The sequence below is a fragment of the Lissotriton helveticus genome, chromosome 2_1 (assembly GCF_964261635.1).
Source record: "Lissotriton helveticus chromosome 2_1, aLisHel1.1, whole genome shotgun sequence".
Taxonomy (NCBI): Eukaryota; Metazoa; Chordata; class Amphibia; order Caudata; family Salamandridae; genus Lissotriton; species Lissotriton helveticus.
In genome coordinates, this window is record NC_136059.1 from 246,875,892 (window position 1) to 246,900,119 (window position 24,228).

Here is a 24,228-nt window from a genome sequence, read left to right on the forward strand (position 1 = left end):
TTAGGATCTGGGCCGAAAAGGACCAATTTTTAAATCAGTGCCAGTTGGGCTTCAGAAGCAAACTGGGAACAATTGAACAGTGTTTGAATTAAAATCTTATCCTCGGTAAATATATGATAGCACAAAAGTCACCTATTTATTTGGGTTTTATGGACCTTACATCAGCGTTGGATTTTGTCAACAGGTCACGCTTGTGGTCGGTCCTTTTAAATTATGAGTTGGACGAGGCTTTGGTTTATTTTTTGGCACATTTGCACAGGGATTTGAAGGCGCGGGTGAGGATTAGTAATAATGGGGAGGTCTCAGGAGACATTGTTTTGGCAGAGGGGTCAGACAGGGATGTGTACTCACCCCTCTACTTTTATTCTTTATATAAATGAATTACATAACACCCTGTCAAAACTGACCAATGACGTTCCAAAAATTAACGGCAACATACTCCCCACGCTTTTATACGCAGATTATGCGGTCCTTATGTGCCGCACCCCTAAAGCACTGGACACTTTAGTTAAGGGCTTTGTGTCCTTTATGGCTGATTTGGAGCTCTGTACCAATTTTAAGAAATCATACATAATGACTAGGGATCCGTAAAAACATTGTATTAATTCAATAACCTCTGGCAGCGAATGCCTATTACGCACTCGTACTTTCCCTTATTTGGGCCTTGTTTCTTCCAAGACAGGATCCTGGCAAGCTCATGCTGTCCACAGTAGAAGTAAGTTTCTAAAAGCGACTAATTCTATCCTGAGTGTTCGGCAGCCAAAACAGGCAGAGGTGGTTTCACCTTTAATGAAGATTTATAAATTGCAGTGCATCCCGATGGCCACATATGGTGCGGAAGTTTGGGGATTCACAAATTGCAGTGGGATCCAAAGGGAAGAAAAAAGATTTTGCAGAAAAATCTTGAGGGTTCAAATCTCTTCACCGACCTATGTATGTCACAGGGAATTAAATTTGTGTTACATAGAAGACTTTATTAGGTCATGCCCAGCTATATTCTGGTTAGAAATATGTCAGAACACAGCAGCAATGTTAACAAGAGAGATTATTGTAGACTGCCTCAAGTGCGATAAGGGTGGTTCTATACCCTGGCTTTCCGCTGTCAGAAAAAGTTTACCAGCGTGAACCTCAAACTTATTTTTTTACATCCTTTAGCACTAGAGGGCATGAATAAAAGAGCAATCATGGGGATATTGTATGAATCGTACAACAATGAAAGATACGCCATTGAGTGCCTCAAACCATCGGTTGCCAGGTATATGCCCCTCCTGGAGGCAATCGGCTCTCAACACAACATGCTACCTAAATACTTTTTGAAGAGCATTGGGCAATGGAAGAGGAGCCTACTTTTTTGCCTCAGGGGTGGCACCATAAAATATTCACTTTGTTTCCCTTCGGGATTTAATAATAACCTTGAGTAGAAGCCTTGCCAGTGTGGTACCGGTAGCAACCAAACGGTGGTACATTTTTTATTGTTCTGTAACTTCTATGGAAAATATAAAAAACAATACTTGATCCCGTATTTTAAGGCATCAGCCATTACCGATCACAAAACAGCGTATCTCGAGATCTTACAACTCGGAAGTGATGACCTGATTTTCCGTGTAAGCTCGTTTTTTACCAGCGGCAGTACGCTCTCGTGTCTCCATGAGCGATTTTTAATATGACAAGAGTACTTAATAATGTTCAGGTGTACATAGTTATTATCATATTCTAATGCTTAACATTAACTAAGGTTCCACTTTGCAGGCGCGTAAGCTTAAACAAAACCAATTACTCCTGCACTATGTTGCTAATATTGTTTACAACTAATTGCACCTTATTTCAATATGATGCTGCTGCTAAATGCCTACCCAACCCTTTTGTATACTTTCGCAGGCATGAAAGTTCAAATACAATTAATTTTATCCAAGATGCTTGCTAATATTGTTTACAACTAACCGCACCTTATTCTAATATGATGCTGCTCCTAAATGCATGTCCAACCCCCGTTTTTAACATTTTCTTAGGCATAGAAGCTCACCCATAATTAATTATACTTAAAGGCCCACATGCATCAAGCATTTTTGCAGTCGCAGACGGTGCGATTCCTTAAAATCGGCCGTTTGCGAATGCAAAAGTGCTTGTTGGGATGCATCATGCCATTTTAGAAGTCGCATCTTTTTTACGATTTCTAAAATTGCATTAGCATTTAAGAAATCGCAATTGTGCGATTTCTTAAATGCTATGCATCATTATAGAAAAATATGCTTTTTTTAAAATTGGAAGTGCAAATTACCACGAAGTTCAACTTCGTGGTAAATTGCGAAATTGATTAAATATGCACAAAAATGCATTTTTTAAACTGTAAAGTTACACACACACATGTCCTTAGGACATGTGTGTATGTAACTAATGCTGAAAAGTACATTTCAGGGGTGCATGGGGGGGTCCTTTGGACCCCCCCCTGCACCCATGAAATTTTCTAAGTGCCACTCGCAATTTCCATTGACTCCTATGGGCCTTTTGGCCCATAGGAATCAATGGAAATTGCGAAAATTAAGTTAAGAAATCGGTATTTCTTTGGGATTCGGTAAAAAATGCGATTTTTACCGAATCCCACAAGAATACCGAAAATATTGATGCATATCATTTTGCATTTCTTAATTTGCGATTCCTTATTTTTCGCAAATTAAGAAATGCAAAAAGACACAATGATGCATGTGGGCCATACTATGTTGTTAACGTTGTTTACATTCATTGCACCTTATTATAATACGATGTTGCTTTTACATGCCCGTCCAACTGTTTTTAAATGTTATTTTATCGGTTTATTTATCTGTAAATTGCTAATATGGTATTGCTGTCGTATATTGTGCTTTTTCATACACTGTATATTGTTGCAATTTTTCTTATCAAATGTATGTCTTTTATCCAGCCCTAAGCACCGCGGATTTATATAAGATTTTAAATGCGAATCTATATGAGAATTTTAAAGAAGAGTTGTATTTTTGTTTGGTGGAGATTGAATTGTGCTTTTATGGATATTTGTATCTGAATAAAGATTATTGAATTGAATTGAATTACATCGATAGGATCTAGAACCAAGTCAATCAAGACCCTCCACATTCCCCAACCACTTCCCCCACACTCTGTGGTATTTCTTGATGCACCCCTTGGCTTTATAAAGGGCTCTCTCTTGGGTTGCGCACCAATCCACCTCTCTACGCCACCTCTCCAGGAACGGTGGGTCAGGGCTTTTCCAGGCCACCGCTATGTCCCGCTTGGCCACCATCATAGCTCTATTAAAACATAATTTGTCACTCCTGGACCCGTCCAGCCCATCAGTAATCCCCAGCAAAGAGTGACGTGGATCATGGGGAACCTCCCAGCCCAGTAACTCCGTTAGCTCCACTTCAATGGATCCCCAGGACTGTCCTAAGCGGGGGCATGACCAAACCATGTGGAGGAAGTCAGCTGGTGCTTGGTTACATCTCGCGCATGACGCATCTGGGCGCATACCCGCTCGATACAGGCGTAAGGGGTTGAGGTACGCAGCGTGCAAGTAGTAGAGCTGAATCAGCTTGAGTTTAGCGGAGACGGTGACTGTTCTAGGAGACATGAGGGCATCATGCCAATCCACCTCATCAAGGGGTCCTATCCACTCCACCCATTGACCCCTCAATTTATCTAGGTATGTGGGGGTATTGTTAACTAGGGTGCGATAAATGCGGGAGACCCCCCTACCCAAGTCTCCCAGCAACGTCTGAACTTCAGTGCGGCTATGCTCGGAGAGCCTCGTCCCGTCCGTAACATGTGTGTGGAGGGCAAGTCTCAACTGCAAACATTTATAAAACTGGGACGAATGTAAGGAGACACAGGGTTGGAGCTCCTGGAAAGACAACACATGGCCCCTGGCCCATACATCCCCTAGCTGGGAAATGCCAATAAGGTCCCAAGTTTTGAACCCCTGTAGCCCACTAACCTCCCGAAGCCACGCCCCGTGCCAGAGGGGAGTACACTGGGTCAACTTTCCCGTCCAACCAGTGTGACGGAGCGAGGCCCGCCAGGCCAACAACATAGAGCGCGTCACATCAGGCAGTCGAGTTGGAATGGACCCCCCCCCATACATCATGACTTGGATGTCCGCAAGCCCTAGGTCACTCAGTTTAAGCCTGTAAGCTGGGTCTGACCAGCCCCCATTAAACCAATCGTGAACTACCAGGAGACGTACTGCCAAAAAGTACAGATACAAGTGTGACATTCCCATACCGCCATCGTAGGAGGGAATTTGGCAAATAGACATAGCCACACGTGCCCGTCCTCCGCTCCAGAGAAACTTGGTGATTAGACTATCCAGCTCTCGAAACCACGTTCTGGGAAAACAGAAGGGGGTATTCTGCAGGACGTGAAGGAATCTGGGGAGGATCATCATTTTAAGCAGGGCCACCCTCCCCAGGGGGTTCAGGTGTAGTGCTTTCCATTTAAGGAGGTCAACCTTGGCCTTCTTAACGGGCCACATTGAGGGACCAGCCCAACTCGGGAAGCAGGGTAATCCAAATCCCCAGATATTTAAAAAACTGCCTCCGGAGTGGTATGGTAGACTGCCAGTCGAAGCACTCTCTAGAGAGATGCAGAGGAACCAGCACTGAATTCCCGGGATTTAACTGCAGCCCTGAGGCCTGCTCGAAAGAGTGCAAAATCCAGAGGCAGTGTGTCCCGGAGAAGGCTGGGTCGGACAGGAAGATAAGGACATCGTCCACGTGTAAGGCGATCTTGTCCATGTCAGTATTAGGCCACTCCCATCCGTGGAGGTGGTCTTCAGCCCGCACCAGGGACGCCAAGGGTTCCATCGCCAGGGAGAATAGCAGGGGAGAAAGGGGACATCCCTGTCTAGTGCCCCTGGCAATGGGGAAGGCCTCCGACAGTACCCCATTGACCAACACTCGCGCTCGAACTCCATCTCGGACAGCATGCCCTGCAGGTATGGCCAGTCCACCGAGTCAAAGGCTTTTTCGAAGTCTATGGACAGGAGTGCCAAGTATGGGGTAAGCAGGTGCCGGTGTGCCAGAGCTAGGTGCATCATGCGGAGGCAGTGGCGGGTCCCACGCTGAGGCATGAACCCACATTGGTGCGGGTGCATGAGTAAGGCCAAGTATGGTTTCAGCCGCGGGGCCAGAATGGTAGCATAAAGCTCGATTTCGGTGTTGAGGAGGGATATGGGGCGATACTCTGCGCACACCCAGGAGGGAGGCTGGGATTTCGGGATAACCACAATGGTGGCAAAGTCTGTTTCTGACGGGAAGGAACCTTTAAAGAAGTTGGCCAGGTGGGGCGCTAGGGTGCCTCGGTATGCTGCGTAATACTCCTGCAGAAGGCCATCCTGACCCGGGGTCTTACCCCGGGAAACTAGGGTGATTGCCTCTTTGATATTTTTAAGGGAGATGGGTCGCTCTTGGTCCTCCTGGGCTGGGAGAGCAGCAACGGACAGCTTGGGGTGTGGGCTGTGTACAGCCTCCGGTAATATGCAGCAAAGGTGCCATCACCACTGGAGCACACTGCACCGCCCCTGCAGCATTACTCACCTTTGGGATGACACGATTCGCCCTGGAAATGTGGCCCATCTGTGTAAGATCATGCCGTTCTTGCCCCCCTAACCGTAAACTCTTGCTATCGAGGACCTCCAGAGGAGCTTGGCCACATCCAATGACAGTTGCTTAATGTCGTCCCGGATGAGGGCTAGCTGTCAGGTGCCCGGGGAGTCTACCGAGCCCTCGTTGGTAGCAAAGTAATGTTTAAGCTCTGTCCCCACCGACTGCTTAAAGCCTTTATCCTGAAGAAACCAGGCGTTCATCCTCCATGTTTGGGGGGCCGAGGGAGGGGTGCCCCTGTGCTAAGGAGTATAGGGGAGTGATCTGAAATGCCTCTGGGCAGGATGCGGACGTCAAGGATCATAGAACAGTCGGGCGCAGGGACAAAGATCGCATCTATGCACGCTTATGTGTGGTGAGCCGCGGAGTTATGTGTAAAGCGGGTGCTGCGCGGGTGCCATGTGCGCCATGCATCGCAGAGCCCTAGGGACTCAGACCAGTTTTTCAGTTGTTTCACGCTCGACGTCCGGGCAGCAGACGGAGGTCCCGTTGTGTCGAGGACCGGGGCTAAGACTGCATTAAAGTCACCAGCAATGACCATATTGCCAGCAGGCACATTGTGTAGCAGGTCAGCAGTGTGCACGAGTGTGGTCGCGAGCATGGAGGGGGGACATAGACCGACATGAGAGTGAGGGGAGACCCGGCCTGCGAACCACAGACTGTCTCGGACGAACCTTGAGGATCATGGATCACATGGGAGAAGACGAAGGGCAGTGTATGCCGCAGGAGGATGGCAACCCCTCGTGAGCCCCTAGAGAAGCCGGAGTGCCATACTCTGTCATAGCCATAGCGAGCTAAGAAGGGGAGCAGTTACCTAAGAGATGTGTTTCTTGAAGCATGAGGATATCTATGTGGAGACGCTGCGCGTAGCGTAGGACCGCTGTGCGTTTGTGGCGGTCCAACAGGCCATTGACATTCCACGACAATACGTGGAGAGATTCCATGGGGGAAGTATTATCTGTCATGATAGGCGTAACTTGGTCTAGGCTGAGCAGATGAATTTGGGTATACAAACGCGCTTGGGGGTCCACAGTGGTGGGAGTGTTTGTTTGCTACGGGGCACACCCGTCCCTCCCCCCGATAACCTGTGTCATTCCGTGGTAGCTGAAACAAAAACCAACAAAAAAACAGAACTTACAGGGAAAAACCATCCCAGATCCCCCCATTACCCACACCCCCCCAACCTACACTTCAGGAATGAAAGCATCTGTCAACCCCTCAAAGACAATACCCTAATACACTGGGTGAACAACCAAACTAAAACGCTTCGGACTGGGGAAACGTGGAGGACCCCTCCTCTTGAACGGATGCATGTTTACAAAGACCATCGGGAAACTAGGAACAGGTCGAAGACAGAGCCCAATCTCGGGCCACGGAGCAAGGCCCGGCGGGCAGAGACCGTCTCAAGCAGGGTTCTTCAAAAGCATCGGGCTACAGGAAAGATCCGTGTCCGGCAAGTCAATCGCGGGGGACCGGGATGCAGCCTCTCCGCCGTCCAGTCCGCCAGCAGAGCCGGAACGCCGCCCAGACGGCACTTCCTCCGCAAACTGGGGTGGCTGCTGTGAGTGACCCAGTGGGGAGTCTAAGCAGGCCCGCCTCCGATCATGGTGCCTGCGGGATCGATTACGTGGAGGCTGGGGGGCAGAGGGAGCAGGGCCGCCGAGCCCGCCTCCGCATCCCCCCCGCCTGGTGCACAACCCTCGGCTCACAGAGGGTGTTCCTCCATCGTCCATGTTCAAGCCTCAGCCAGGCTGAGGAGCCGGTACTGAATGTTAAGCATCCTCAGCTTCTGCTTAACCTCAACGAACGAGCGACGCTGGCCCTGGACCTCAGGGGTATAGTCTTGAAAGATCATAATAGTGCTGTTATCATGGAGGAACCGTTGTTGCTTACAGGCTTCAGACAAGATGATGCCGCGGTCCTTGAAGTTAAGAACCCACATTATGATCGGGCGGGGAGGAGCATCTGGCATTGCTTTGGGAGCCAGGGAACGATGAGCCCGCTCAATTGCAAACCAAGGGGATAGGGATCCCCCCGGGACCCACGACCTCCGCCACTTCTCCAAGAAGTCCACTGCACGTCCCTGCTCCACTCCCTCCGGAAAGCCCACCAGGGGGAGGTTGTTGCGTCTGGACATGTTTTCAGCGTCTTCCGCCGGCGGTACAACTCTTGAGTATACGACTGAAGACAAGCCACCTGCCCCTTAAGTTGCTGCACGTCATCTTCCACAGAAGAGATCCTGGACTAAGTCTCTTTAATCCGGGAATTCATGCTGCGAAGATCCTGCCTGATGAGAGTCATATCCACCCTCACTTCTGCGATCTTGCCATCCACCGAAGTCTGGGACGTGTGAATGGCCTGGAGGATGGCGGCCAGTTCGGCGGATGGTGGAGCCTCCTGTTCAGCCACTCCTCCACCCCCCACCCCGGAGTGGTGAAGCGGTCCATCTTCGCCTGGGTGGCAGGGACCTTTGCTGATCTGTCCGTCCTATCCATGTTCGACCCCCGGGGAAGGACGGGCCCTGAGGACCCCCCGGCAGGCCCCACACTGGAAGATCAGTGAGGTAGCAGACTTGACCCAGAGAGCCTTGAATTGCAGGCAGCCGATGTGACGACCCAGAACAGCCCAAGCCACCACCCAAGAGGCCAGCCAGTGTAGAGGAGCCGGAAAGGAAGTTTCGTAGTCAAGGGCCACAGGCTGAACCCCTCCGCTGGAGCCACAGAAGAGCCCACCGGGGCAAGAAACACCACAGATGAGGAAGAAATTCAGTAGGGTCACCGGATCCCGGATGGTGGAAGGGTTCAGCATGCGCAGTTGCCCCCTGGGATGTGTTGACGGTCCAAGGGGTGACAATCGCAACCCCACGGGAGCCAACAGGCCTCCATCCACAGCCACCCTGAAACACCGCCGCCCGATATGGCGGCCGAGGCGCTCGCACCCACGCCCCGGGTCCAGGAGAGCAAGCCAGCGGGCTACGCCATCACCATCGCCAGGCAAAAGGGGCCAGCTCCGCCTACTACATCGCCTAATACATATAACATCGCGTATGGCTGGTTAAGTCAAGCGCCAGGATACCCTTTGGGTGACAGTTTTGCGCTATATAAATATGCCATACAATACTACAATACAATACTAGCAAGCCCTGCATGGCCCACCAGGAGTGGGAGGTGGGGAGAGGAGCCACACCAGCCAAGGGCCCCCCGCATCCCACCTGCTGCCCGATTGAAGCCGACCCATACTCCAGACTAGACACCACCGCGGCCCCACTCCTTACCTGCTGGCCTGGTCAAGAATTGCGACCTCCAGCTGCCAACGACCAGCAGCACAGGCAGTAGCGGCCGCCGGGCCCAGCAGGGCTCGGATGGGAACTCCTCGCGTGGGCTCAGGCACGGCCTCTGGAATCAGCAACGTCCACCCTGCGCCGGGGGGCGACAGAAGAGCACCTCATCCAGGAGGCCGCCCCCCCTAAGGCAGTCTCCAGCACCATCAATGATCAATGCAGCCCTCAAGGTGTCACACAGCCACCTCCCTGGTCGGCAACCCCGCAGGCAAAATCTCACCACACCAGTGGCACCGGGCCAGACAGGAGGGGGGCGGTGGAAGGGCCCCGCCACCAATAGTGCATGCGGTAAGTCCAGGGCAAAGCCACGGGGGGCAACAGGGGGTCACCCCTTCTCAGGCTGCGTCCCCGCCGGGCCTCAGCGCTACACCAGGAAGGCAAAGTCCAAGGCCAGCAGGACCGCCGAAATCCCCAGGACCAACGGAGGCCCCCACTCTCCGCTCGTGAAGGATGTCCACCACTCCACTATTCCCAGGCCGGGCAACAGCCAGGACTTCACAGGGCCCTTGGTAGCACGCAGGCAGCCCGCGCGCACCGAGACCCCACACGGAGCCGTGGCAGCGCTCACGCATCAGCCCCGCCTCAAAGGACAGAGGGGGAACCCACCACTCAAGTAGCCCCCCCACAGGCGTGCAGACCGGTCACGGAGCGTGGACCAGCAGAGGAGCCGGATTCAGCGCGGTCGCGAACGCCATCTTAGGAAGTGCGGCCCGACAGCTCCAATTATTCAGATCAGTCCCACACTCTCCAATTGCAGCGCCACACGATGTAAACGGATCTACAGAGGTCCTCAGGCTGCCAGGTACGGGGCACAGGGTGTTGAATGCTCCCGATGGAGTCGGGTGGTCGAGCGGATAACGGAGGGGTTCGGAGCACACCTAAAGTGTGACTGCCATCTTGACGCTCGTAGCCATGCCCCCCTCACGCCACTTTTTGACCACCTATATTGCGAAAATAAGATGCCATATTCCTGGAGAGGGAACCTATTTCATCCAATCTATAAAATAGCAGTCGAACTGAGCCTGGAAACTCATTGCCCTGATCGACGTTGAGCCAAAACTTTTCGCATCACGTATTTTACAACAATTACAGGGGTGGACGGAGGACAAAAGAATAATCCCGAAATACCAAACAGGCTTCAGGCAGAGCATGGGCACCATCACGAACCTACCAGCTCTCTTTGCTGAAGAAACTGAAACCATTCCTTGAAGAAAGTAAATTCATAACTGCCATTCAAGCCCTTGTACTTTTGCATCTGAATGGTGGCAACAGTCTAGCTAACACCCTCTCAAACTACACACTGGCTCCTCTTAAATGTATCCTACACACCACAGCATGGCACATCAAGGGATCGAAAACATATTACCACATCACGCTCATCATGATGGAGCTCCACTGGCTTCCCTTGCCACTTGCACCATCTTTAGACCCATCTGCACCATCTACAAAGCCATCTTGACTGGCACCTCATCCATCTGGCTGACAAGCTCACCATCTCAGGTCAGGTGGCTATCAGCACACCTGCAGCCAGGACAACATAAGACTGGAAACAAAGACATGTCACTCATGGTTTCATACTTCCTTCAAATGTGTACACTAGGATGTCTTCAAGGAGTTGAAATCTTATTGATTCCCTACCTTCTTCTTCCTTGGTGGTCAAAGATGTTAACCAGGACAAAGCAGGATCACATCCTGAAAGTTAGCGCATTAGGACTACCCTTTGCTTCAAACATACTATGGCATGTGCTTGCTCCTAGCTCTAGTGGCACAGTGATCAATTCAATCATAGGATGGAACCATCAGATTTCTGTTTTATACAAATATGTTTTAAAATATGTCTACAAAGATACATATTGTGCATTTTCCTGGTTGCTTTAGTTAATAACATTTTACCCCCTGGTTTAGTTAATATATGTATTTGACTGAACACGTTCACATAAATATATATTTCTACACAGGCTGAATGCATCAGACCAGATGATGACAGGCATTACAATGTAACTATTTGAGTGTTAAGGGTTATCAATTCCTGTGTACTTAAAACAGTTTAAACCATGGTTCAGTATCCATCCTGTTATGCTTAGAGTTTCAAAGGCCTCGATACTATACAAGCTTTGCTTGTCACAGGCAAACAATTGACTTAATTTGATCTTCATGGAAAACACTGATTTCTATTGAGACCGTTTATTAGCATTTTGCAAATCAGGAGAGACAATCAGGCAAGAAATATTGGCATGTTCTGTCGCATTAACAATAATGAATGGTTTAGATTATGCAAAGTACCTGTTTATCACATCTTCACACTAATCACTGGAGGCACTTGGAGTCATAATAGACTGCATTATGCATGTTGGATGAAAGGGACAAGGAACAATTCAGGACGTAGATTAGGAAGCAGGCAGGAAAAGGTAGGGGTGTAATAACAAAAGGTGGACAAGCAAGGCATCATTTTGATATGTAATAAGCCTGCACTGTGAGCATTATTTAGAGAAGAAGTTGTAACTCACACAATGGATAAACTGCCTAGGTAAGGGTTATCAATTCCTGAAAGAAAAGGTGAAATACCAGTGAGACTGTGTGGTGTAGTGTGCTACGACCAAATCATCTCATAAAAAGCTTTTTTTTTAAATTATTGCCACTACTTAAATTGGGTTGTACCACCAACCCATTAGCTCTAGGACAATATAATGCAGACTGCAAATGTTTAATAGATAAAATACTTTCATCCTATTAGATACAAACTGTACCCCATTGTCAGCCACTATGGTGTGGGGCACTCCTTCATTAAAAAAATACATGGCTATGAAACTTTATAGTCTCTATGGTATTAGTTTCTGGTACTATTTTTATTTCTACCCACTTAGAGTGGCAGTCTACAAGGCTCCATATACATCGTTCTTACAAACCAACACAATTTATCTGTCCAATAATGTCTAACACAACTTTATTTCAAGGACATGATGGTACTTCCACAGGGAATATTGGAAATGTTCTCACTTGTTTAGTCTTATAAACAACTTATGCAGTTATTTAATTTATTTTCAATCATGGAAACCATGCATCCACCAATTTTGCTGGCTTCTTTTATTTTTAGTTAAACTGCACCCTAGGTGACCTTCATGGCCAATCGCTATTAGCTTAACATAAAGATTATGTGAAGGTACAAGTCTTTGTGCTTTGTAAATATTATCATCATGAATATACAATTTATCTCGAATTTCCCAAAAGGATTTTTCAATATAATTAAGTTCAGACCATTTAGTAGACCCCATAAGGCTGTGGAATGCAGGGTCATTCTTTTTGCTCTCCCCCTACTCCTCAGGTTGCAAACCATCTAAAATTGTGGCTACTGCAAAATCATCTACAACTTTTTCATACTCCTTCCCTGATGGTATTTGGAATCTGAATAGACAGTCAGCAGCTGCATTTTTTAGCCTTGCACATATTTAATGTTAAACTAGACCCTTTCAAGACCTAAGAACCACCTTGCTATTATTCTGGGGGTGAATTGGTCTGCACCTTTGGTTGTGAAAGCAGAAATCATGGATTTGTGGTCTGTCTTTATTAAAACTGATATTCCCCACACAAACATTTTCAAATGACGCACCACCCAAAACACAGCCAAAGCTTCCCGTTCAACGACAGAATATTTGGTTTCTGCATTGGATAGTGAATGAGAGGGAAATGCTGTCACCTCTTGCGTAACATCCCCTCAGGTTCCAGTCCCAGGGCACCAATCACTGATCTAGTGAAGATGACCCCCAAAGATAATGTAACCCACCACCCCTCTGAGAATCCCAAGGCTCCTGTGCCCCCAGAGATAATGTCCTCTGCCATCGGAGTGTGCCTAATTTTGATTCCACCATGCCCCCAGCAACTGATCCCTGGGAGTCATAGCCTTCCCAAGCTAATGAAAAACACAACTGCATGTGTCTAGGGGATGTTTCAAGAGTCAACGAGATTTACCCAGGCCATGCAGTACGGCGGCCATCCTGGATGGCAGGGAATGTTTATAAACCCCACCGGAATCACGTACCAATTTCTCTGCTTTCTTCATGCTCAGATGGAGGTCTACTAAAAAGATCCTACCAGCGGTAACATGTCTTCAGGTAGGTTGTAGACTTACCTGATTCCTGTACGTGATTTCAGTAGCAGAGATGAGTCTCTGTGATGTCCAGGCCCTTTTCTTGACCCATTGATGATGATGATCCGAAATCACCCTACAAAGATAAAGAGATAAATCACGGTTAGTAATTTTGGTTGCAAGGCTTGGCGGCAGGTGCGATCAAGAAACAGTAGCATAGACAGACACTAGCGCGCCAGAAAAGACTAGCTTTAAAGAGTGTGATTTGAGATTAATAACACCCACTTTTTGAAACAAGCGTCCACAAGTACTAAAGTTACAGTACAGAGATTGTTGAGGTCCAGTCGTGAACTAGAATCAAAGAACCTTTGAACGTTTACAGGCTCCTTTTCCAAGGAAGGACTTGCATGACTATTATGTAACTTGTCCAAAAAATCAATCAAGAGAAGGGAGGAAGAAGCAGTGATTCATTCTGGTTCCATGTTTAATAGTTTATTATTAAAAGAGAATGAACCATGTATCTTAAAAAAGCCAGGGTCTAAAAGTGATAACTTCTGGGTCGCGGTAAGAAGTTACAACAAGGACATGCAAATCTAAAGAGCTCCCGCAGCACCCGATGGAGTTTAAATAAACTCCCATAAAGTTATAGGTAGAACCATCAGCTATAAACCTGTCAATTACATGAAATAATGTTGAAGATGGGTAAGTGACATTAACTTACTCAATGTATCAAAGCGATCTATCACGTTATCGCTATGACTAAGGTCCTGATGAAAGTCCACCGATCTTTAGAGACACCCATGGACTGAAACATGTTGACCCCTGCAATCATCATTATATAGGTGCAGTGGACCAGTCACACATCCACCAGAGCACCACACACCGTTTTTAATCTTACCCCAACCTGACGAATAAAACAAGAGTATAGGACAGGAGGTATTTTTAATGTATCACTTTCGAAATCATGACCGTCAAAGAACCAGATGGTCTCCCTCTAGGTGGAGGAAGGATGACTTCCTGGAGAACGGGAAACTCATGTGGAAATAGACCCAATGATAAAACCAATCATCTAACATTCTCAAGAGGAGAACCGAGATATACCGCTGCCCATGGGTTAGAGTGTATGAGGGCCTTTATATAACACTTATAGACCCTGGCTTTTTCAAGATACGTGATTCATTCTATTACGTAACTTGATCAAGTAAGATATTCATAGCCAGCAAACTATTGAATGTGATTATAGGTAGTTAAGTATTCTAATAAGACGGTATAATTTGCATGTCTCTCACTTTTTAATTCTCTAGGGTGCCAGACGAAATATTGGAAAGTCAAACAGGCGTTTGGTGAAAAAGCAGGCAACCCACTTGTGAAAAGGGAAACCCATGAAAACACTCTTCAAGGTGTTTATTGAAGAGTGACTCCAACCCCTACTCCTCTGACCGAATCCCATCAACAATCATATTATAGTGGTGAATGGTTGCACTGTGTAGAACTAGTGGCAGGATTCACATCACTTCTGTAGCAGATCCAGGCAACAAGGAAAAGCAGTTTAGTAAGCTTTAAAGTGGCAATACGTTTTTTTCTTACCTTCCACTATTTCGCAGAGGGTGGCTCCAATTGGCTTGGCACTAGGATCTGAGATAATTATGGTGTGTCTTTTTACATCAAAACTACCAATAAAAGGAGCTTCAAATATGTCTTTCATGAGTTCTGAAAATGCTTGTTGACATGATTCTTCCTACACAAACCTTTCATTTTTTAAAGACGTTTTCTTCATCATTCAGACTGACCCTTCCCCAATTTGGTATCTCCCCTTCCCAAGCATAATCCCCCCTTGAATTATTCTCTCTAAAAGTTTTTTAAGAGTATGCCCATCTCCCTTCTCAGTGTTGCCAAATATTAACAAATCATTCTGAAAACATTCTCTAAACCATGCAAAATCTGCTGCATTAGTCTCTGAAAAACTGCAGCAGCAGAAGCAAAACCAAGGACTTACAGCAAAATTGGTGCGCACCAAAAAGGGTGATAAAAGAAGTGAGTGATTTGCTCACAATATGTAGTTCTGCTTGATGATAAGAAGAGGAAAGGTCAATCACAGAAAAATACTTGCTTCTCCAATCATACTTAACATTTCATTTATCTTTGGCAAAGGGTTGCGATCAATCCATATATCTGAGTTTAGATCTCCTAGGTCAACACATAATCTTATGGATTGCCTTCAGACTTTGTTGCTATAATTATGGGAGAGATCCATTCCACACATTCAGTAGGTCCAAACACCTTCAATGGTCCATTTTTCAAGTTCTTTCATTAAAGGTTCTCTCATCATCAGAGGAACTAATCTGAATTTGTATTCCATTTCAGTAATTTTATTTTCTACAAATGCTTTCCTCTATAGTCCACATTTTCAGTAATATAAATAGCTTGTTTCAGAAGAGTTTGTATTTGCTAATAATTATTCTTGAATTCTAGGGTAGCTACACCTCTTAAGATAGAAACAAACTGTCCTCATTTCTCATGTTTACCTTGAGCACATTCAAAGAACTCTTGTCTCTGCAAGACAATTTTGATTTCCTCCCCATACTGTTCTTCTTTATTTTTTTTGTAGTCAAATATACCTCTCTGTCTCCAGAACTCCCATCATCATTCTCTCATGGATCTAGAAGATTTTCAAATATTTTTCTACCTTCAATTTCAAGATTATGCAATAATATATGTTGCTTCCAAAACGTGAAAATGCATCCCCTCCGATAACAATCAAATATGATTAAAATAACTGAATCTATTGTTTCCACAATAATAAAGGTACGCCCAATTCAGAAAGAAAAGGAGGAGGTCGGTTCAATCTTGCTGCTGCCATATAAGGAGAAACCCTAATGAAAGACTATACAGTTCTTATGTTACAGCAAATTATTAACAGATAATTTTATACCAATATTATTTATAAAAGCTAGTAAATTGATATTTATAGCAAAGTAATAAAATAATACATATGTGAAAAGTACAAGGTATCAGAGAAAAATCCCAATCACTGTGGTTGACTCTGCAATAACGTCTGCCTTATTATAGATAGTCTGAGGTGAAAAGTTCACTTTCTAGTAATCAGTGGTTACTTGCTATCCTAGGCCTATAATTTTAAAATGAGATGGGAAAAGTACACTGTTAATGGTGACTCACTGTGGAAATTGATCAGACAAAAGCTGAGGAACATTAAACAGTGACTGGGAGTGAAAACCGCATAGAGATAAGCTCTGTCACCTCTATAGAAATACCCTAAACAAACTTCACCTCCCCCACAATGATAAAGATAATAAGTTGGTTGGTTGAAAGCTTTTATTCGATATGCAAGATATCTTGAAAGCATACATACACATGAGACATATTTATAAAACAATACAATGTACGTTAGTCATTTAAATGTTAAAACAGATAAAAGTGGGAATAATCCATGATAAATTAGCTAAAAAATGAATTAAATTGAAACTGAGAGTCTCTTGCAACGAATCAACCATGAATGTTTTAAAAACTTGGAAACACCACAAACTATTAGAGGGGCGGAATCGGTCCTTAAAATCCGTAGTGCGACCAAATGCCTACGTGTTCCCAGGCGTTTAAAAAGGGGTTTGAGCCAATATCTCCTGGGTTTAATATAGTCTGGGCACTCAAAAAGTATGTGTGCTACAGTTTCTGGCCTAGATGGGCAAAGAGCACAGAAGGACGCTCGGTGTGCTCCCTTCCATTTTGGTACAAAGGTCCCAATCGGAAGGGTGCCTACCCTAAATTTGTAGTACAGGGACCTATCAACTGGCAGGGAGATTAGGTCCAGAAAGGGTTCAAAAACAGCCACATCCTTTAGTTCCAAAAAAGATGCAGTCAAATTGCAATGGTGATGGTTCCTGATGAGGTTGCCAAAAACCCACTCCCAATATAACTTTTTGAGGTCAGCCTTTGGTGGAGCAGATTTTGAGATCCAACAGTCCCCCAAGCCCAACTCCCCCAAAAGACTTTTTATGTCCCTCAGCCACTTGATCTTGGCCCAGCCTCCCATGTTCATTATCTCTGCCAGGCCGTCAGCATAGGACTTCAGCTCCGGGACCCTCCAAATGCGGGACCAAAGAAGCAGTGGACGGAGGCGAGCCTGATCTTTAATACTCTTACAGCCAACGTCCAGGAGCACCGGGACTGTCGGGGTGCTTGAAGGGAGGGCTAGGAGATCCTTCAAAAATTTATTCTCGGCCTTAGTGAGAGAGTCCATATTGCAATGACCCCATAACTCTGCCCCGTACAATGCTGATGTTACGCCTCTTGCCTTGTAGATCTCAATTGCAGGGCTCACCGCTTGTCTCGGAGATGCTCAAAATTCTCTGAGCAAAGCACCTCCTACCTTTTTATGGTTGAGAACCATTTTATCAATGTGGGCGGACCAGTTCATATTGTCAGTAATACGTAGCCCTAGGTAATCGAATTCTGAGACTTTCTCCAGGGGGGCGGAGTTCAAGACAGGCGGCTTTCCCAATTTCCTTGGGGGATGCAAAATCAAATATTTAGTTTTTGCCACGTTTATAACCAGACCCCTAGATACACAGAAGTCCTGGAAGCGGGTCAATAGCTTCTGTAGGCCCTGGGGAGTTTTTGAAATAAGCAGAGTATCATCTGCGAAGAGCAGAGTGGGGATCCTTACTCCCCCCAGACAGGGTGCGTCCGCTGGTTCTTGCTGGAGATGCTCAACCACACCGTTTACGTATAGCGAAAAGAGTGTGGGAGCTAACACGCAACCCTGTCTGACTCCCCGACAGACCGGTATCCTGTCCGTTGTTTCCCCATTTTGCCCCCATCGGACCTGGGCATAATTACTGGTGTGGAGTTTGATGAGTAGGGATAGAATGTAGGGGGGCAGTCCCAGTCCCTGAAGCACCCTCCAGAGTTCCTCCCTAGGAACCAGGTCAAAAGCAGTCTTCAGGTCAATGAAGGCCAAATAAAGACTGCCCTTGCCTAGTTCCACAATTTTCCAATTTAAGAGTGCTAATCTGAAAACCTGCTCGATGGTCCCCGTTCCTGAGCGGAACCCAGCCTGAAAGTCAGATAGCACTCTATTTTCTTCCACCCAGTTAAGAATCCTGCCCAAAATTACCTTTCCTGCCACCTTTTGGGTAGAATCGATCAGGCTTATTGGCCTATAGTTCCCTGGGCTGTTCCTACAGCCCTTTTTATAGATGGGGACGACCACCGCCCCTTTCCATGAATCATGTACAGGACCACCCTTTAAGATGTCATTTAAAAGGGCAGCAATTACAATGCCCCAGTCAGCTGGGTAAGCACGTAGGAGGTCGCCCGGAAGACCATCCGGTCCTGGAGCTTTCCGCGGTGCCACCCATTTTATGTCATCCTCGACCTCCCTACCTGTAAACAGATCTAAAGTGACGTCTCCTAGCGAGGCTGGGGCAGGGGCAGGATCATTTAGGGGGCCATCTACAGGAGCATATAGGGATAATAAGTGTTAGATCTGGGGGTCTCTAGTTGGCAATGGTATTCACCTTTGTCCAAATAGGGACCCTTGCTTTTAAGTCAGGATAAGGGGATTACACTCCTAAATAACCCCTGCTCACCCCCTTGGTAGCTTGGCACGAGCAGACAGGCTTATCTCAGAGGTAGTGTGTTAAGCATTTGTGAATATACACAGTAATACAGTGAAAACACTACAGATGGACACAACACAGGTTTTATAAAAATAAGTATTCTTTATATAGACTTAACACAAGACCACAAACGACAAAAATCCACAAAAATATATTCAAGATTGACTTAAAGATGGTAAAAGTTACTTAGTTCAAGTTGGTGATAAATGCAACAAAGTTCTCAACAAATGGATGCGTAATACAAAATGAACAAAAGGCTTGCAAAAGGGGAGATGCGTCAGTTGCATAATTCGTGGGAGATGATGCGTCGCTCCTCAATGCTTGCGCAGAGTAAGAAATGCGTTGTTATCCTTACAGGTACGGGGATGATGCATAGGTTCTCCGTTTGCGGTCCGGTGGCGATGTGCAAGATGGCACCTTGATGCAATGCGACAATCCTGATGCTGTTCTTTGGAGCCACGACGGACCTGCGACACGCATCTCCGGCGATGCGATGGCGACTCTCTCGAAGGCGCCACGTTTCTCCGGTGATGCGACAGCAGGCAGCTTTGAGGAAGACACGCTTTCTGAGAGATGCGGCGGCAGCACGCTTCTCTGGCGGTGCGACGGTTTCAGCTGCGGGGGCGACAGTCTTCTTCTCGTTGCGTCGCGCTTCCAGCTCCCAGCGACATGCAGGCTTCTGCAGTTAGAATTCCCAGCAAGGAAATTCAGGGAGGAGCTGGAAATGAAGTCTTTTGTCCCTGAGACTTCAGCAGGAGGCAAGCACAAATTCAAGCCCTTGGAGAATATTCTGTAGATGATGAAAGTCCTTAAAAAGTTCCTTCTCCTTTCCCTTGGCAATAAAGAAACTACTGCAGGCCAACCCAAAAAAACAGTTCTTGAGCACTTTGTTTACAGGACTCCTTTCTTTCCTTTCACAGTGCAGGGCAGAAACAGCAGACGTCCCACAGGAGGTGGAGTCCTGGAGCACTTTGTTGACATGATTCCTTCTCTTCTTTCACAGTGCAGGGCAGAGACATCAGCCGCACCCCAGGAGGTGGAGCCAGCATTGTGGAGGGAAGGCCCAGCCCTATTCAGGTCCCAGGTGCAACTCCTCCCTCCCATCTAGATGCAGATCTCCCTATTCACCACTGGGCTGACTCATTCTGTCTCTTGGAATCCCCCAGCCCTGTCACTCAAACTCCAGACAAGGAACACACAACCTAGCAGAGGCAGGCTTTGGATAGTTAGACAAGAAAATACCTATTTTCTAAAACTGGTATTTTCAAACACAGAATGTTAAAACCAACTTTACTAAAAGATGGATTATATCATTCTGAGTTCAGGCAAACTAAATTCGAATTTCCACCATGTTCCCTGAGTCAGTTAGGATTATAAAATGTAATAATCTAACTGCCTATTCTGGCCTATGGAGAACAGGTAGCCTTGCAATAGTGAAAAACGAAAATGGCTGTAATTCACTATTAGGACATGCTACACCCACCAGGGCATGTCCTACCTTATACTTACAATGCACCCTGCCCTTGGGCCTACCATAGGGGTGTCTGATATGAAGCAATGTAAAGGTTTAGGGACTGGCAAGTGGGTACACTGGTCAAGTCGACATGGCAGTACTAGACTGCACACAGGCCTTGCAATGGCAAGCCTGAGACACACTTTACAAGCTGCTTCTGTGGGTGGCACAACCTGTGCTGGAAGCCCACCAGCAGCATTTGATTTACAAGCCCTGAGTACACATGGTGCACTTTACTAGGGTCTGACAAGTAAATCGAATAACCCAATCAAGGAATCACTAATCAATACATAAATTTACCATAGGAAGCACTTGCACTGTGGCACTGAATAGCAGTGGCACAGTGCCCAAAGCATATAACCAGCAAAACATATAAAAAAAACAGAGGAGGCAATCCGACAAAATGGAAGGGAGACTCACGCCAATGATGCCAGGTCTAACAATAAGGTTGTAGGTCAATATGGAAAAAGGATCCAATCACATTCATCGGAAACGCTCCGCACAAACTCCACCTACTCAATGATAATCTGCGAACACTCACCCACTATGCTTGATCATCACATATGGTGGTGACTGAGGCTGAACAGAATGAAGCATTTGTTGAAAACACCTCTCACAAACACCACCATCATAACTTTATAACGATGATGTGGAGGACAGTCACCCACTGTACAAAATCGTTATGTAAGGTGGTGACTGAGGCTGAAAAGATTAAGGCAATGTGAACAGGATACGTTCCCCTCCACAAGTCGATTCAATGTGTACCCGCATGCTGATGACATGATGAGCTTGATGCATACCATAAAACACTTTAGGTACAACTCTTTGTTGATTCAATATCACCAACTATGTCAATGAAGGTGTCACTGGCCTCAGTCACACAAATTCCAACAGGCCTTCAGAGTCAACTTCAATTGCAGGACCTGATGCTCAGATTATACTTCTCTACATTTACTGTAGAAAATACAGCAGCCAATGAAAAATCGTTTTACATACAACATGTACTACATATCCCATGATTCTCTGCTCTTAAACCACCAATCATGGCCCAGTAACCCATGCAAGTACAGTCAACACCATCTTGAGAGCCTCTTTCTTTGCTGGTCGGCAGTCAAGATAAATGCCTATGTATTTATTGACATATGCTTTATTAATACTCTGTTTATTCTCATTGTGTGCTTCCTTTTAAAAATAACGATGTTATGGAATAGTTCTTCATTAGTTGTTACGTACATCCGTTCACACTTGCAAGCGTTTGCTTGGGTCAGGCAAGGCAGGGACCGCTCACCAGGCTATCTCTAATACCAAGCCCCCCCTCCCACAGGGGATCTTACGGACGTGGTCGAGGAGACTGGCAGGACTGCATGAGAGGGGGTACTTTGTTCCCTTTCAGACAGTGCTTCTCCAGATGAAGCTTTAACAGACGCGGTCCCAAAACGAGATTCCAGTCCAATAATTCCACAGGTAACAGTCATCAATGCCTCTGAGGTTCAACTAGGGGGTCAAGTACAATTCTTTCTTCGTAATTGAAGTCTTTGGACTCAGTATGCATGGGTAATACAAACAATTCAGGGTTTCTCATTGGAGTTTTATCAAACACCCTGGCAAAAGGGGCTTGCTCAACATCTAGATTTATCCCTACAAGAGTCCACTTTTATAGATGCTGAAATAGAACACTTTCTGCAGAAGCGAATGGTGGCCTATTGTGATCCTCATCCTGCAGGTTTCTGCAGCAAAATCTTTCTAGTACAAAAGAGAGATGCAGATTAGTACTGAATTTGGGGGAGTTCAACTATTGCATCACATACAGTCATCTCAAGATGGAGGGTACCCATCTTCTGATAGAATTATTGCAGAAAGCATTTCAAAGATGCCCATCTTTCCATTTTCATCTTTTCTCCACACAGGTGGCTCCTTCAGTTCCAGTGTAGAGACAAGGGGCTGGAATATTTAATCCTTCCTTTCGGGCTTTCTTCTGCACCATGGTGCTTCACCCAGGTGATGAAGCCAGTGATAGCCCACCTCAGGAGCAAGTGAGTACGCAGGATCATCTACTTAGACGACATTCTGATCATGGCACACTCCCAGGAGTTATTCACTCTACGTCTGCAGATGACGAGATCTCTTTTACAAGACCAAATAAATCCTTTGTCCTTCTCAGACCATAGGATTCCTGGGGTTTGTGAATGACTCTTTTGGCTCAGTTGATGTTCCCCAAAACTAAGGTGCGGGACATAAAAAAGGAACTGAAATTCAATCAACTTGGTATTTCCCCGTCAGACAGTCTCCCTGAGGCCGATAAATCGCCTGGTCGGTCTGCTAGCCTCCTTCATACAGGCAATATTTCCAGGGCCACTTCACTACAGGACCCTCCAGAGGTTACAAATTCAGCATTTAAGGAATGACTTGGCTTGCACAGATCAGGTATCTCTGATGGAAGATGTGAGAGAGGAAGTCCGATGGTGGCTGGGACAGATAGATGCATGGAATGGCAGAGCCATCTTTGGGACTCAGCGAGAAGTGGTTATAGAGTCAGGCCTCAGCTGTTGGTGTTGGGGAGTAAGTTATAGAGACATCTAAACAGGCGGTAGGTGGTCTCTTCAAGAGTTAGAACTCCAGCTTCTGGAGCTACTGGTGGGGTCCTTTGTCATCAGGACTCTCTCCCCCAAGAACATATCTTGTTGCATCCTCCTCCAGATGGACACTATATCTGTGGTGAGGTACATCAATAAGTTGGGGGCACGGGATCGTCCCTGCTGCTAGTGGAGATAGCCACGGCATTCTGGCACTATTGTCTGTGTCACAAGATATCTGTGGTAGCGGAGGACATTCCAGGACAATCTAATGAAGTAAAAGATTGGAACTCTAGATACCTGATAGATTACAGCGATATGTAGCTCCACCCTCGTCTATTCCGGTTGATTCAGAATGTTTGGGATTCCTGCAAGGTAGACCTCTATGCCTCCAGACTGAACCGCCAATTGGAGGAGCTCTTCAGTTGGAGGCCAGAGCCATTAGCGAAGGCGACTGACGCTTTTTCTCAGGATCGGTCGTAGTTTCTGAATTATGCCTTTCGCCCATTCGTAATGATCCCCAGGGTAGCAACTCAGATCTAGCGGCAGGTAGCAGAGGTGATGCTTGTCAGGCGTGTGTAGAAAGGGCAGCCTTGATACCCAGTCCTCTTGGAGCTGACGTGTCGTGTTCTACTTCTTCTTCATGGTCTCAGATGATGTTCAAGGGCCTTCAGGGGAAAATGCAAGCTGTTCCTAAAGGCATGGAGGCTTTCCTGCAGCAGTGGAGTTTGCAAGGCAATTCGGATGCAGCTTCAGATTCATCATACGAGCCTGGGCCCCGTCCACCAGGAAGTTATATTCTTCAGCAGTGAGATGCTGGATGAGTTGGTGCTTGAAACTGGACGTGGATCCCTTGGTGGCAGAGTTACCTCACATAGTGAATTTCCTATCTCAGAAAGCAACTGAAGGTTAATCATACAGGTCGGTGAATAATTTTCGTTCTTCTATTTCAGCCGGACATGTACACGTTAATGATAAGCCTGCAACGATGCATCCTGTTATCTGTAAACTTCTTAAAGATATCAAGGTTAGTAATGCTCCCAAGCCTTTTTATGGGACGTGACATTAATTCCAGCTTAATACATTAAGACATGGGGACACATACTACTATTGAACACACAGGAAGTCTATCATACTGCACATCTGTGAAAATACTTTCATGCATCAATAAAGAAAAAGAGAAAAAGTGCCTCTGTCATTTTTCAGGCATGTGTGGTGCACTCGCCCACAAAATGGGGCGGGTGGCTGCGTCATAGGCTTTTTTTATTCCTCTTTAGGTATGATACACATAATCAAGGATGCTGTACAGCATGCTAAAAAGAACTGTATGACCTACTGGCTTTGCCAATGCTTGTTTCAATGGTTACCCCTTTCTATGTCCTATTCCTTCACATTTACTTATATATTACTTAGGCATATATCATGCAATACGTGGGTAAATTATACAGGCGT

At 46.3% G+C, this 24,228-nt stretch overlaps 1 long non-coding RNA gene across 1 annotated transcript in view; it reads right to left on the minus strand.

Moving 5' to 3' along the window:
• The window catches only part of LOC144819298 (uncharacterized), a 478,223-nt gene that overhangs the window by 413,784 nt on the left and 40,211 nt on the right, over window positions 1–24,228 (minus strand). The window contains exon 2 of the long non-coding RNA XR_013607276.1: window positions 13,097–13,190. This is a non-coding gene — a long non-coding RNA (uncharacterized LOC144819298). The remainder of the gene's footprint in view (window positions 1–13,096; window positions 13,191–24,228) is intronic.